The 15,097-nt window shown below is 37.6% G+C and overlaps 1 protein-coding gene across 2 annotated transcripts in view; it reads right to left on the bottom strand.

The window, feature by feature from the left end:
* Positions 1-15,097, bottom strand: part of LSAMP (limbic system associated membrane protein) — a 1,076,006-nt gene that overhangs the window by 734,170 nt on the left and 326,739 nt on the right. The window lies entirely within an intron of this gene.

The raw sequence follows: 15,097 nt of genomic DNA, 5'->3' as shown, positions 1-15,097 counted from the left end.
ATAGTCATACAGTGCCAAATAATAGTCATACAGTGCTCATATAATACAGTCATACAGTGCCCAAATAATAGTCATACAGTGCCAAATAATACAGTCATACAGTGCTCATATAATACAGTCATACAGTGCCCATATAATACAGTCATACAGTGCTCATATAATACAGTCATACAGTGCAAAATAATACAGTCATACAGTGCCCATATAATACAGTCATACAGTGCCCAAATAATACAGTCATACACTGCCCATATAATACAGTCATACAGTGCTCATATAATACAGTCATACAGTGCCCAAATAATACAGTCATACAGGGCCCAAATACAGTCATACAGTGCCAAATAATACAGTCATACAGTGCTCATATAATACAGTCATACAATGCCCATATAATAGTCATACAGTGCTCAAATAATACAGTCATACAGTGCTCATATAATACAGCATACAGTGCCCAAATAATACAGTCATACAGTGCCCATATAATACAGTCATACAGTGCTCATATAATAAAGTCATACAGTGCTCATATAATACAGTCATACAGTGCAAAATAATACAGTCATACAGTGCCCATATAATACAGTCATACAGTGCCCAAATAATACAGTCATACAGTGCTCATATAATACAGTCATACAGTGCTCATATAATACAGTCATACAGTGCCCATATAATACAGTCATACAGTGCTCATATAACACAGTCATACAGTGCCCAAATAATACAGTCATACAGTGCTCATATAATACAGTCATACACTGCCCATATAATACAGTCATACAGTGCTCATATAATACAGTCATACAGGGCCCAAATAATACAGTCATACAGGGCCCAAATAATACAGTCATACAGTGCCAAATAATACATTCATACAGTGCTCATATAATACAGTCATACAATGCCCATATAATAGTCATACAGTGCTCAAATAATACAGTCATACAGTGCAAAATAATACAGTCATACAGTGCTCATATAATACAGTCATACAGTGCCCAAATAATACAGTCATACAGGGCCCAAATATAGTCATACAGTGCCAAATAATACATTCATACAGTGCTCATATAATACAGTCATACAATGCCCATATAATAGTCATACAGTGCTCAAATAATACAGTCATACAGTGCAAAATAATACAGTCATACAGTGCTCATATAATACAGTCATACACTGCCCATATAATACAGTCATACAGTGCTCATATAATACAGTCATACAGTGCCCAAATAATACAGTCATACAGGGCCCAAATATAGTCATACAGTGCCAAATAATACATTCATACAGTGCTCATATAATACAGTCATACAATGCCCATATAATACAGTCATACAGTGCTCATATAATACAGTCATACAGTGCAAAATAATACAGTCATACAGTGCCCATATAATACAGTCATACAGTGCCCAAATAATACAGTCATACACTGCCCATATAATACAGTCATACAGTGCTCATATAATAGTCATACAGTGCTCAAATAATACAGTCATACAGTGCTCATATAATACAGTCATACAGTGCCCAAATAATACAGTCATAGAGTGCCCAAATAATACAGTCATACAGTGCCCATATAATACAGTCATACAGTGCTCATATAATAAAGTCATACAGTGCAAAATAATACAGTCATACAGTGCCCATATAACAGTCATACAGTGCCCAAATAATACAGTCATACACTGCCCATATAATACAGTCATACAGTGCTCATATAATACAGTCATACAGTGCCCAAATAATACAGTCATACAGGGCCCAAATACAGTCATACAATGCCCATATAATACAGTCATACAGTGCTCATATAATACAGTCATACAGTGCCCATATAATACAGTCATACAGTGCTCATATAATACAGTCATACAATGCCCATATAATAGTCATACAGTGCTCAAATAATACAGTCATACAGTGCTCATATAATACAGTCATACAGTGTCCAAATAATACAGTCATAGAGTGCCCAAATAATACAGTCATCCAGTGCCCATATAATACAGTCATACAGTGCTCATATAATAAAGTCATACAGTGCCAAATAATAGTCATACAGTGCTCATATAATACAGTCATACAGTGCCCAAATAATAGTCATACAGTGCCAAATAATACAGTCATACAGTGCCAAATAATACAGTCATACAGTGCCCAAATAATAGTCATACAGTGCCAAATAATACAGTCATACAGTGCTCATATAATAGTCATACAGTGGCCATATAATACAGTCATACAGTGCCAAATAATACAGTCATACAGTGCTCATATAATACAGTCATACAGTGCTCATATAATAGTCATACAGTGGCCATATAATACAGTCATACAGTGCCCATATAATAGTCATACAGTGCCCATATAATACAGTCATTCAGTGCCCATATAATACAGTCATACAGTGCCCATATAATACAGTCATACAGTGCTCAAATAATACAGTCATACAGTGCTCATATAATACAGTCATACAATGCCCATATAATACAGTCATACAGTGCTCAAATAATACAGTCATACAGTGCTCATATAATACAGTCATACAATGCCCATATAATAGTCATACAGTGCTCATATAATACAGTCATACAATGCCCATATAATACAGTCATACAGTGCTCATATAATACAGTCATACAGTGCCCAAATAATACAGTCATACAGTGCCCAAATACAGTCATACAGTGCCAAATAATACAGTCATACAGTGCTCATATAATACAGTCATACAGTGCCCATATAATAGTCATACAGACAGTGCTCAAATAATACAGTCATACAGTGCTCAAATAATACAATCATACAATGCCCATATAATAGTCATACAGTGCTCAAATAATACAGTCATACAGTGCTCAAATAATACAGTCATACAGTGCCAAATAATACAGTCATACAGTGCTCATATAATACAGTCATACAGTGCCCAAATAATAGTCATACAGTGCCCAAATAATAGTCATACAGTGCTCATATAATACAGTCATACAGTGCCAAATAATACAGTCATACAGTGCTCATATAATACAGTCATACAGTTCCCAAATAATAGTCATACAGTGCCAAATAATGCAGTCATACAGTGCTCATATAATACAGTCATACAGTGCCAAATAATACAGTCATACAGTGCTCATATAATACAGTCATACAGTTCCCAAATAATAGTCATACAGTGCCAAATAATGCAGTCATACAGTGCTCATATAATACAGTCATACAGTGCTCATATAATACACTCATACAGTGCCCAAATAATACAGTCATACAGTGCCAAATAATACAGTCATACAGTGCCCAAATAATACAGTCATACAGTGCCAAATAATACAGTCATACAGTGCCCAAATAATACAGTCATACAGTGCCAAATAATACAGTCATACAGTGCTCATATAATACAGTCATACAGTGCTCAAATAATACAGTCATACAGTGCCCAAATAATAGTCATACAGTGCCAAATAATACAGTCATACAGTGCTCATATAATAGTCAGACAGTGCTCATATAATAGTCATACAGTGCTCATATAATACAGTCATACAGTGCTCAAATAATACAGTCATATAGTGCCAAAATAATAGTCATACAGTGGCAAATAATACAGTCATACAGTGCCAAATAATACAGTCATACAGTGCTTATATAATAGTCATACAGTGCCCAAATAATAGTCATACAGTGCCCATATAATACAGTCATACAGTGCCCATATAATAGTTATACAGTGCTCATATAATACAGTCATTCAGTGCCCATATAATACAGTCATACAGTGCTCATATAATACAGTTATACAATGCCCATATAATACAGTCATACAGTGCCCATATAATACAGTCATACAGTGCTCATATAATACAGTTATACAATGTTCATATAAATCAGTTATACAGTGCTCATATAATACAGTCATTTTTAATAAAAATCTATGAAAATTATCAAATGAAAGTCAGTCATTGCTTTTCGGCTTTCACGGAATTTAAAAAAAAAATTAAACCCATGAAATCGGCCTGGACAGAAATGATGGTACCCCTGAAAATAATATGACAAAAGGGACATGTTAAATCAAGTTGTCTCCACTAATTAGCATCACAGGTGTCTACAATCTTGTAATCAGTCAGTGGGCCTGTATATAGGGCTACAGATACTCACTGTGCTGTTTGGTGACATGGTGTGTACCACACTCAACATGGACCAGAGGAAGCAAAGGAAACAGTTGTCTCAGGAGATTAGAAAGAAAATTATAGACAAGCATGTTGAAGGTAAAGGTTATAAGACCATCTCCAAGCAGCTTGATGTTCCTGTGACTACAGTTGCTCATATTATTCAGAAATTTAAGATTCATGGGACTGTAGCCAAACTCCCTGGACGTGGCCGCAGGAGGAAGACTGATGACAAATCAAGGAGACGGATAATACGAATGGTAACAAAAGAGCCCAGGATAACTTCTAAAGAGATTAAATGTGAACTTCAAGCTCAAGGAACATCAGTGTCAGATCGCACCATCCGTTGTTGTTCGTTCCAAAGTAATCTTCATAGGAGATGACCAAGGAGAACACCATTGTTGAAAAAAAATCATAAAAAAGACAGACTGGAATTTGCCAAACTACATGTTGACAAGCCACAAAGCTTCTGGGAGAATGTCCTATGGACAGATGAGACAAAAATGGAAGTTTCTGGCAAGGCACATCAGCTCTATGTTCACAGATGGAAAAATGAAGCATATCAAGAAAAGAACACTGTCCCTACTGTGAAACATGGTGGAGGCTCTGTATGTTCTGGGGCTGCTTTGCTGCATCTGGCACAGGGTGTCTTGAATCTGTGCAGGGTACAATGAAATCTCAAGACTATCAAGGGATTCTAGAGAGAAATGTGCTGCCCAGTGTCAGAAAGCTTGGTCTCAGTCACAGGTCATGGGTCTTGCAACAAGATAATGACCCAAAACACATAGCTAAAAACACCCAAGAATGGCTAAGAGGAAAATATTGGACTATTCTGAAGTGGCTTCTATGAGCCCTGACCTAAATCCTATTGAGCTGAAACATACTGTGTGGAAAAGGCAACCTTCAACCACGAGACAACTGGAGCAGTTTGCTCATGAGGAGTCGGCCAAAATACCTGTCGAGAGGTGCAGAAGTCTCATTGACAGTTACAGGAATCGTTTGATTGCAGTGATTGCCCCAAAAGGTCGTTCAACAAAATATTACGTTAAGAAGAAGAGAACCATCATTTATGTCCAGTCCGATTTCATGAGGATAATTGTTTTAAAAATTCTGTGGAAGCAGAAAAGCAATGTCTGACCTTCATTTGTTCATTTTCATAGATTTTCAATTTATTATTACTTTTGTCAGATTCAAGTTATTTCTGTGACCATTGTGGGTTTTTCTGTCATTAAACGAGGGGCACCAACAATTTTGACCAGCAGTGTATATAATACAATAATACAGTACCCAATAAAGTCATACAGTGCTCATATAATACAGTCATACAGTATTCAAATAATAACATCTTACTATCCAAATAATACAGTCATACAGTGCTCATATAATAGTCATACAGTGTCCATATAATACAGTCATACAGTGCTCATATAATACAGTCATACAGTATTCAAATAATAACATCATACTATCCAAATAATACAGTCATACAGTGCTCATATAATAGTCATGCAGTGCCCATATAATACAGTCATACAATGCCCATATAATACAGTCACACAGTGTCCATATAATACAGTCATACAGTGCTCATATAATACAGTCATACAATGCTCATATAATAGTCATACAATGCCCATATAATACAGTCATACAGTGCCCATATAATAGTCATACAGTGTCCATATAATACAGTCATACAGTGCCCATATAATACAGTCATACAGTGCTCATATAATAGTCATACAATGCCCATATAATACAGTCATACAGTGCCCATATAATAGTCATACAGTGTCCATATAATACAGTCATACAGTGCCCATATAATACAGTCATACAGTGCTCATATAATAGTCATACAATGCCCATATAATACAGTCATACAGTGCTCATATAATACAGTCATACAATGCCCATATAATACAGTCATACAGTGCTCATATAATACAGTCATACAATGCCCATATAATACAGTCATACAGTGCTCATATAATACAGTCATACAGTGCCCATATAATAGTCATACAGTGTCCATATAATACAGTCATACAGTGCTCATATAATACAGTCATACAGTGCTCATATAATACAGTCATACAATGCCCATATAATACAGTCATACAGTGCTCATATAATACAGTCATATAGTGCTCATATAATACAGTCATACAGTGCTCATATAATACAGTCATACAGTGCTCATATAATACAGTCATACAGTGCTCATATAATAGTCATGCAGTGCCCATATAATACAGTCATACAATGCCCATATAATACAGTCACACAGTGTCCATATAATACAGTCATACAGTGCTCATATAATACAGTCATACAATGCTCATATAATAGTCATACAATGCCCATATAATACAGTCATACAGTGCCCATATAATAGTCATACAGTGTCCATATAATACAGTCATACAGTGCCCATATAATACAGTCATACAGTGCTCATATAATAGTCATACAATGCCCATATAATACAGTCATACAGTGCCCATATAATAGTCATACAGTGTCCATATAATACAGTCATACAGTGCCCATATAATACAGTCATACAGTGCTCATATAATAGTCATACAATGCCCATATAATACAGTCATACAGTGCCCATATAATAGTCATACAGTGTCCATATAATACAGTCATACAGTGCCCATATAATACAGTCATACAGTGCTCATATAATAGTCATACAATGCCCATATAATACAGTCATACAGTGCTCATATAATACAGTCATACAATGCCCATATAATACAGTCATACAGTGCTCATATAATACAGTCATACAATGCCCATATAATACAGTCATACAGTGCTCATATAATACAGTCATACAGTGCCCATATAATAGTCATACAGTGTCCATATAATACAGTCATACAGTGCTCATATAATACAGTCATACAGTGCTCATATAATACAGTCATACAATGCCCATATAATACAGTCATACAGTGCTCATATAATACAGTCATATAGTGCTCATATAATACAGTCATACAGTGCTCATATAATACAGTCATACAGTGCTCATATAATACAGTCATACAGTGCTCATATAATAGTCATGCAGTGCCCATATAATACAGTCATACAATGCCCATATAATACAGTCACACAGTGTCCATATAATACAGTCATACAGTGCTCATATAATACAGTCATACAATGCTCATATAATAGTCATACAATGCCCATATAATACAGTCATACAGTGCCCATATAATAGTCATACAGTGTCCATATAATACAGTCATACAGTGCCCATATAATACAGTCATACAGTGCTCATATAATAGTCATACAATGCCCATATAATACAGTCATACAGTGCCCATATAATAGTCATACAGTGTCCATATAATACAGTCATACAGTGCCCATATAATACAGTCATACAGTGCTCATATAATACAGTCATACAGTGCTCATATAATACAGTCATACAGTGCCCATATAATACAGTCATACAATGCCCATATAATACAGTCATACAGTGCTCATATAATACAGTCATACAATGCCAAAATATTACAGTCAGAGCCATATTTGACCCTGACACAACATGGAAGAAACGTCAGTATACAACTGTCACAGGACTAAATTGGGGAACATAACCAGTCTGTGAGAGCCTACAGTACAGTAAGTGTTATCATGGGGACATAAGTGCAGGCATTTTCCGGCTTTGCATATGGTTTTTCCTCTTTTCGGGGACACGGTCGTCCTTACACATGACAGGCTGGGGATAATTTCAGAGCAGTTAATCTCGCTGCATATTTCATTCCTTCCCACTGTTCTCTGAGTTTCTTTCTATGACAAGAAGAAGACAAGACAATAACAGGTCTGCGCTCACATCATCGCTGAGCTGCCTCCCAGCAAATCGCGTTTAATTTACCAAAAAAGTGTAAAACTGCAGTTTTATCTGACGGGTAATTACACATGTATAAATGTAAGGACTATGGATAGAGTCTTCTATCTGCCGCGTGTCGATAAGTCATGAACCAGCGGAAGTATCTGATTAAGTAGTGATATACACAGATATAGAAGGGAGAGGATGTCAGACTCCGGCCGCACAAGGTGCGAGGTCAAAGACGACAGCGAAACTGCACAGCAATAAAGGGGAATGTGCAGCATTGTGTTCTGCAAGAAGATAAAAAATAGATTGATCCTAGATAGATAGATAATAGATACTGAAAGGTGGCTAATGCTCGCGTAGTCGATGGGAGGTATGTATCACAAAGATGGCTGACCTCTGTGATGTAATCCAGAGTGTTGCTCTAGTGCACATAAGCACTAAGAGGACTGTTTGGTGCACCTAGGACTGGGTTACGGGTAGTTTGGAGAGTTGGGCGGGTCCAGATACCCACATACCTCACCTCTGGGTGTGGTTACCAGCCTATATAATGGAGGCTGTTGTTTGTCTGGAGGGAGAAGGCCTCCTGTGTGTTATTGTGTCCAGGCTGGGCCGTGTACTGGATGCTACCCAGCCTGTGTGCCAACAGCACTGGCTAACCAGAGACTAAGCTAAAAGGACTGCTTTCTTTGTTTTTGCCTGCACTGAAGGCGGTTTGTTTGCATTTTTGCTTTTGGTGGCTTATGAAGCCAATAAACTGTTATGGACATTTAAAGGAACATGCCTCCTATTTGCCTCTCAAAGCACCTGAGTGAGTATACTCCCTACAATAGATAGATAAGAGATATATAATAGATAGATGACAGATAACAGATAATAGATAGATGATAGATAATAGATAGGTAATAGATAGATAATAGATAGATAATAAATAGATGATATATAGATAATATATAGATAGATAATAGATATATAATAGATAGATGACAGATAACAGATGATAGATAGATGATAGATAATAGATAGATGATAGATAATAGATAGATAATAGATAGATGATAGATAGATAATAGATAGATAATAGATAGATAATAGATAGATGATAGATAATAGATAGGTAATAGATAGATAATAGATAGATGATAGATAATAGATAATAGATAGATAATAGATAGATAATAGATAGATAATAGATAGATGATAGATAATAGATAGGTAATAGATAGATAATATGTAATATATAATAGATGATAGATAATAGATAGATAATAGATAGATAATAGATAGATGATAGATAATAGATAGATAATAGATAGATGATAGATAGATGATAGATAATAGATAGATGATAGATAATAGATAGGTAATAGATAGATAATAGATGATCGATAGATAATAGATAATAGATGATAGATAATAGATAGATGATAGATAATAGATAGATAATAGATAGATAATATGTAATATATAATAGATGATAGATAATAGATAGATAATAACCCGATATCTCCTCCCTGCTAACCAGAATCCCACAATGTCTGTCCGCTATTTCATCCTTCTTCTCTGATAGATTTCTAAAACTTAACATGGATAAAACTGAATTCATCATCTTTCCATCATCTCACTCAGCCGCCCCCATCTGACCTATCTATCAACGTCAATGGCTGCCCACTCTCCCCAGTCCTGCAATCTCGCTGCCTCGGGGTAACCCTGGACTCTGATCTCTCCTTCACACCACATATCCAAGCCCTTTCCACTTCCTGCCGACTCCAACTCAACAATATCTCCCGGATCCGCACATTCCTCAACCACGAATCTGCAAAAACACTAGTGCACGCCCTCATCATCTCCCGCCTCGACTACTGCAACCTCCTGCTCTGTGGCCTCCCCTCCAACACTCTCGCACCCCTCCAATCTATCCTAAACTCTGCTACCCGACTAATCCACCTGTCCCCCCGCTATTCCCCGGCCTCTCCCCTCTGTCAATCTCTTCACTCGCTCCCCATTGCCCAGAGAATCCAGTTCAAAACCCTAACCACGGCATACAAAGCCATCCACAACCTGTCTCCCCCATACATCTGTGACCTAGTCTCCCGGTAGATACCTGCACGCAACCTCCGATCCTCACGAGATCTCCAGCTCTACTCCCCTCTTATCTCCTCCTCCCACAATCGCATACAAGATTTCTCCTGTGCTTCCCCTCTACTCTGGAACTCTCTACCCCAACACATCAGACTCTCGCCTACCATGGAAACCTTCAAAAAGAGCCTGAAGACCCAGCTCTTCTGACAAGCCTACAACCTGCCGTAACCACCGCTCCACCATACCGCTGCACGAGCAGCTCTACCCTCACCTACTGTATCCTCACCCATCCATTGTAGACTGTGAGTCCTCGCTCCTCCTGTACCAGTCGCCGTCACGTTTTTGATTATTGTAATTGTTTTTGAGATGTATACCCCTATCTCATGTAAAGCGCCATGGAATAAATGGCGCTATAATAATAAATAATAATAATAGATAATATATAGATCATAGATAGATAATAGATAGATAATGGATAAATAATAGATAATAGATAATAAATAATAGATAGATAATAGATAGATAATAGATAGATCACTGTTATTTCAATGTTTCAAAAAAATGAATAGAAATTTAAAATAAGAAACTTTGTACTACATCTTTTTGGAAGTCAACTTCTTTCTCCACTAATGAGCCACTTCACCCTCTGCCTTCTGAATTTACCATTTATTCTGAAAAACTGTTATAATCTATTCTGATGAAAAAAAGAAAGCTGCCTACTGAATTCTGTTGAGAACGGAAGAGGTTGGAGAGAAGGGCAGCGTTATAGAAAGAGAGGAAGAGACACATGCAGAATTCTTTTAAGTAAGAGTCGGCACAGTACTGCTATAAAATATACTCAATGCTGCTCCTTTCTGGTAAGTGTTTTATCTCATCACAGAGCTGGATTTAAATGTTCGCAGCTCATTACAGATTCTGCTTTCTAGTAAGTGTTTTACCTTTCTTAAGTTTTGATTTTACAAATACACTCATCAACACTGCAGTATATTTTCATGCATCCTGCTGCTTTCTAGTGTTTTATTTCACCCCTGAGATAGATTCGGAGCTACACCACTCAGTACCGTGGTATTATGTCCTTTGAACAGCTGCTATCTTTTAAGTTTATTATCTCACCTAACTGCTTTATTCACAGCTACACTGCTTAACACTGCTGTATAAGGTCCTCCATGCTGCTGCTTTCTAGTAAGTGTTTATCTCACCATGTTGGATTCACAGCTACACTGCTCAGTGCTACCGTATATTGTCCTCCATTCTGCTGCTTCTCCACATGTGCTACATAGAGACAGGAGAGCAGGAATCCCTCTTATCTGTTTGTGCAAAAGCTCTCGATTTGCACCAATTTTACTTTGTCAAAAAAAAAAAAAAAAGAGAACATTTGTGATATCTGACCGCAAATTAATTGCAGGACCCGACAGATACAGAATCATCAAACACATAAATACGAAGTTACGCCTGTAAATCTCCTATACGCTCAGGACTTCTCGACTATCCAATGACAGATTACAGGAATATCATTTATTTTCTTGATCTTCAGACAATATTCATTTATTTTTATGCAGCTATACTTTACTTTACGCCTTTTGTGATTTTACATTTATTCAGATTTTTTTTTTTAAACTTTCAATGTTTGATGCTAATTTTACTTTCAGATCAGTAGAGAGAGAATGAAGACGGATTATTTGTATTTCATTTTTTATGGTTTTTCTTTTTTTTTCTTTTTTTTTGAGGGACAGAATCCTTAATTGAGTTTCCGTAAGGAAAGTTTGTGGCAAGAAGACATACATCAAAGGCAGCGGCGGGCAGAAGAAATCACACACCTTTATTTATGTGGAGGGAGAAAAGACGCTCTGTGATCTCCACAAAGACTGAAGCAAGATTTGGGAATGAAAAGCGGGAGAACGAGGAAGGAGGCGGCCGAGCACAGATGAATGATTTTAATTAGAACAGTCTGAACGGCAAGAAGATTATGCTAATGAGCTCCTGCTTTTAAGGAGCTTAGTAAAAAAAATAAAAAAAAGACATACCGTAATTTCATAAAAGTCCAAAAAATAGTAATTATTCAAAGGGAATTAGGTGCAAAATTAAGAACTTAATAAGACAGGCCCAGCCAGCGGCGTAAGAAGGTGACAGTGGTCACCGGGATTAGAGAATGACAGATCTTGGTGACGGGGAATTACTCTGAAGCAGCATTTGCCTGGGAATTGAATCGTCATTTAACCCTTTTTTTTTTATTTACATGCTTTTAATTTTTTTAGTGCAATAATTATTTTTAGATACTTTTTCAGCTATTTTATGTCATTTTTTTTATACGTATTATATATTATTCCTTTTTTTTTCACTTATTTTTGCACACTTTTAGGCACATTTTATATACTTCTTATTTATACATTGTCTTTGTTTGTTTTTATGGAATTTTAAGACACATTTTATTTATATTTTTAATTTATTTTTATGTCATTTTTTGGCATTTTTTTTTGCTTTTTATTTTTACATTTTTTCTCGTATTTTATGTCATTTTTAGGCATAGTTACTATTTACATTTTTTTCACTTATGTTGTCTGTCTGTCTGCGCTCACTAACATTACGTCCTCCCTCTATCTAAAACAGAATCTCTCCAAAACTGAACTTCTCATGTTTCCTTCCTCCACTAATTTACCTGTACACTATATAACAATATACTTGGGTGGTGCAACCATAACACCCCTACAGCACGCCCGCTGTCTTCGGGTCATATGTGACAGAGAACTTTCCTTTATCCCCCATATTCAATCACTCACTCGCTCTTTTCACCGGCACCTTAAAAACATTTCCAGAATCCAACCTTTTCTCACCTTTGAAATTCCTAAAACTCTTACTGCAACTCTCTACTGATCGTTCTCCCTCTCACCAAACTTTCTCCTCTCTATGCTGTCCAGAATGCAGAAGGCAGGATTGTATTTCTGTCCAGCCGCTTCACCGACGCCTCCACCCTGTGCCAGCCATTACACTGGTTACCCATTCGCTACAGAATACAATACAAACTCATCTCTCTCACCCACAAAACTCTCCACAGTTCTGCACCACTCTATATCTCCTCCCTCATCTCTGTCTATAGCCCCTCCCGTGACCTCTGTTCTGCAACTCAACCTCTTATTTTTTAATTTTTCTTATGTGTTTTTTTCCTTTGCATACAGATGTGGACAAAATTGTTGCTATCCTTCTGTGGAATCATCATTTTTGTCCAGTCTATTTTCATTCATTTTTTTTATTTTTCAAAAGCAAAGAATGCCTTCTAAACCTCTTGACCGTTAACAATCAAATTGAAAACCGCATCAATTTTTTCCAGTCATGCTGTCGCTGCTACATGTCAGTCCTTCCTAAGAGTTATCTCACGAACCCTTTTCCACTTGACCTATTAGACCTCGGCAGGAGAATTGTGCAGCTGTCTGTAGTTTATCCTTGCTGCCATCATATCCTCATTTACAGCCCCTTTAAGGTGTTAAATTAAAAAATTGGATATTTTTTTTATCCTGACTGCGCAACTGTAGCAGGAAAACAACCATGTGTCATTTTGCACCCAAAACAGTCCCCAAATCACGTGAAGGCTTTTTCTCATGTTTTCCAGTCATTTTAGTGCATAGTTAAAAAAAAAAAAAAAAAAGGGACAAAGGGACAATAGGAAGAATATTTAGAAGTCCTTGATGCCAGACCTCCAGCAATCTGACCAGTGCGTAATTGTACAGAGCCGTTCAAGGGATAGTGTGATAATCACCATCAGGGTTCTGGATGAGAATTGTCACCCCCTCGGACAGATATGCTCATGCCTTATGCTTTCTTTTACTTTGCCTACCTGATACTTTTGTGTCCTGGCTCCAGCCCCGGACTCTGCTTTCTTCCACTATGGCCGGCTCCCTCTGTGCTAGTCCACATCGGATTACTTTACTAACCCGCCATGCACCTCTAATGTCATCATCCAAGGTTCAGGCTGGTTTAGGTAGCTGTGTGCCATGGGAGTATTCAGGTAGTAGTGCATCCATGTGCTTTCCAAAAGGCAAACCGTACCTTCTATCTGGCAGATCAGCCAGGTGCATGATTATCTCCTACATGCTATCCAGCAACCAACTACTAAATACTCTCTCCTGCTAATCCTGGTGATGCTGGCACCCTCAACTCTGCTATCAAGGTACTTAATAACCAACTCGTCTCAGCTATTCCTGGTGCTGTACACACATGCAATTCTTCTGAATCATTTCCAGTTGCTGTCTGCACCCTCATCTCTGCTGTTTCAAGGAACTTCCAGCCTACTAGGCACTGCCATTCATGTGTAATAATTGTGGAGAAGCTGTAAAAAACAATGGCGCGATAGTGTCTTATTCGGGTAACTAGGACATTAGGGTACAGGGAATTGCTCAAATGCAACAACACAACATATAATGCGCTTGAGATGGCTGACCCGCACGGCTGTCCATGATACAATATCAAGGAAAAATAGGGGTTTAATTTCCGTGCTTTTGTATTCCTGGGTGATACACTCCTGCAATAAGGTGTATCTGATCACCTGCTCAACTCTGCTGTTCCTGTGTGCTGTCCTCCCATTGGCTCTGCTGCATCTAATACTTCCAACTCCACTGATCCACCTGCCTCTGTGCATCTCTGGTTTTACCTGCTGTGATGTCCGGCTGTCCTACTCCAATGCATCGCTGTCCCAGGTCCGTGCTGCTTACCCTGCCCTGACCTACGGGCTTAGTGAAGCAGCGATCCTACAAGTCATTATCGACTCTTTAACGAGCCTTGAAATATGACTTAGGATAAAAGCCTAATCAAAATCTCAATTTGTAGACACGGTGTTTCGGTGAGTTACCCCTCCTCAGCGCAAAGCATGAGATCTGATTTGGCTAGGCGACAGGCTCAGACTGGGATCTAAGGGATAAGGTTTCTCCTCGTGGAGAGTGACATGCCAGGTCTGGCACGCCAG

This window comes from Phyllobates terribilis, unplaced genomic scaffold, assembly GCF_046119375.1.
Source record: "Phyllobates terribilis strain yellow unplaced genomic scaffold, ASM4611937v1 Scaffold_2__4_contigs__length_985480577, whole genome shotgun sequence".
NCBI lineage: Eukaryota > Metazoa > Chordata > Amphibia > Anura > Dendrobatidae > Phyllobates > Phyllobates terribilis.
Note: the sequence above shows the minus strand (reverse complement) of the source record. Positions and strands in the feature narration are given on the sequence as shown.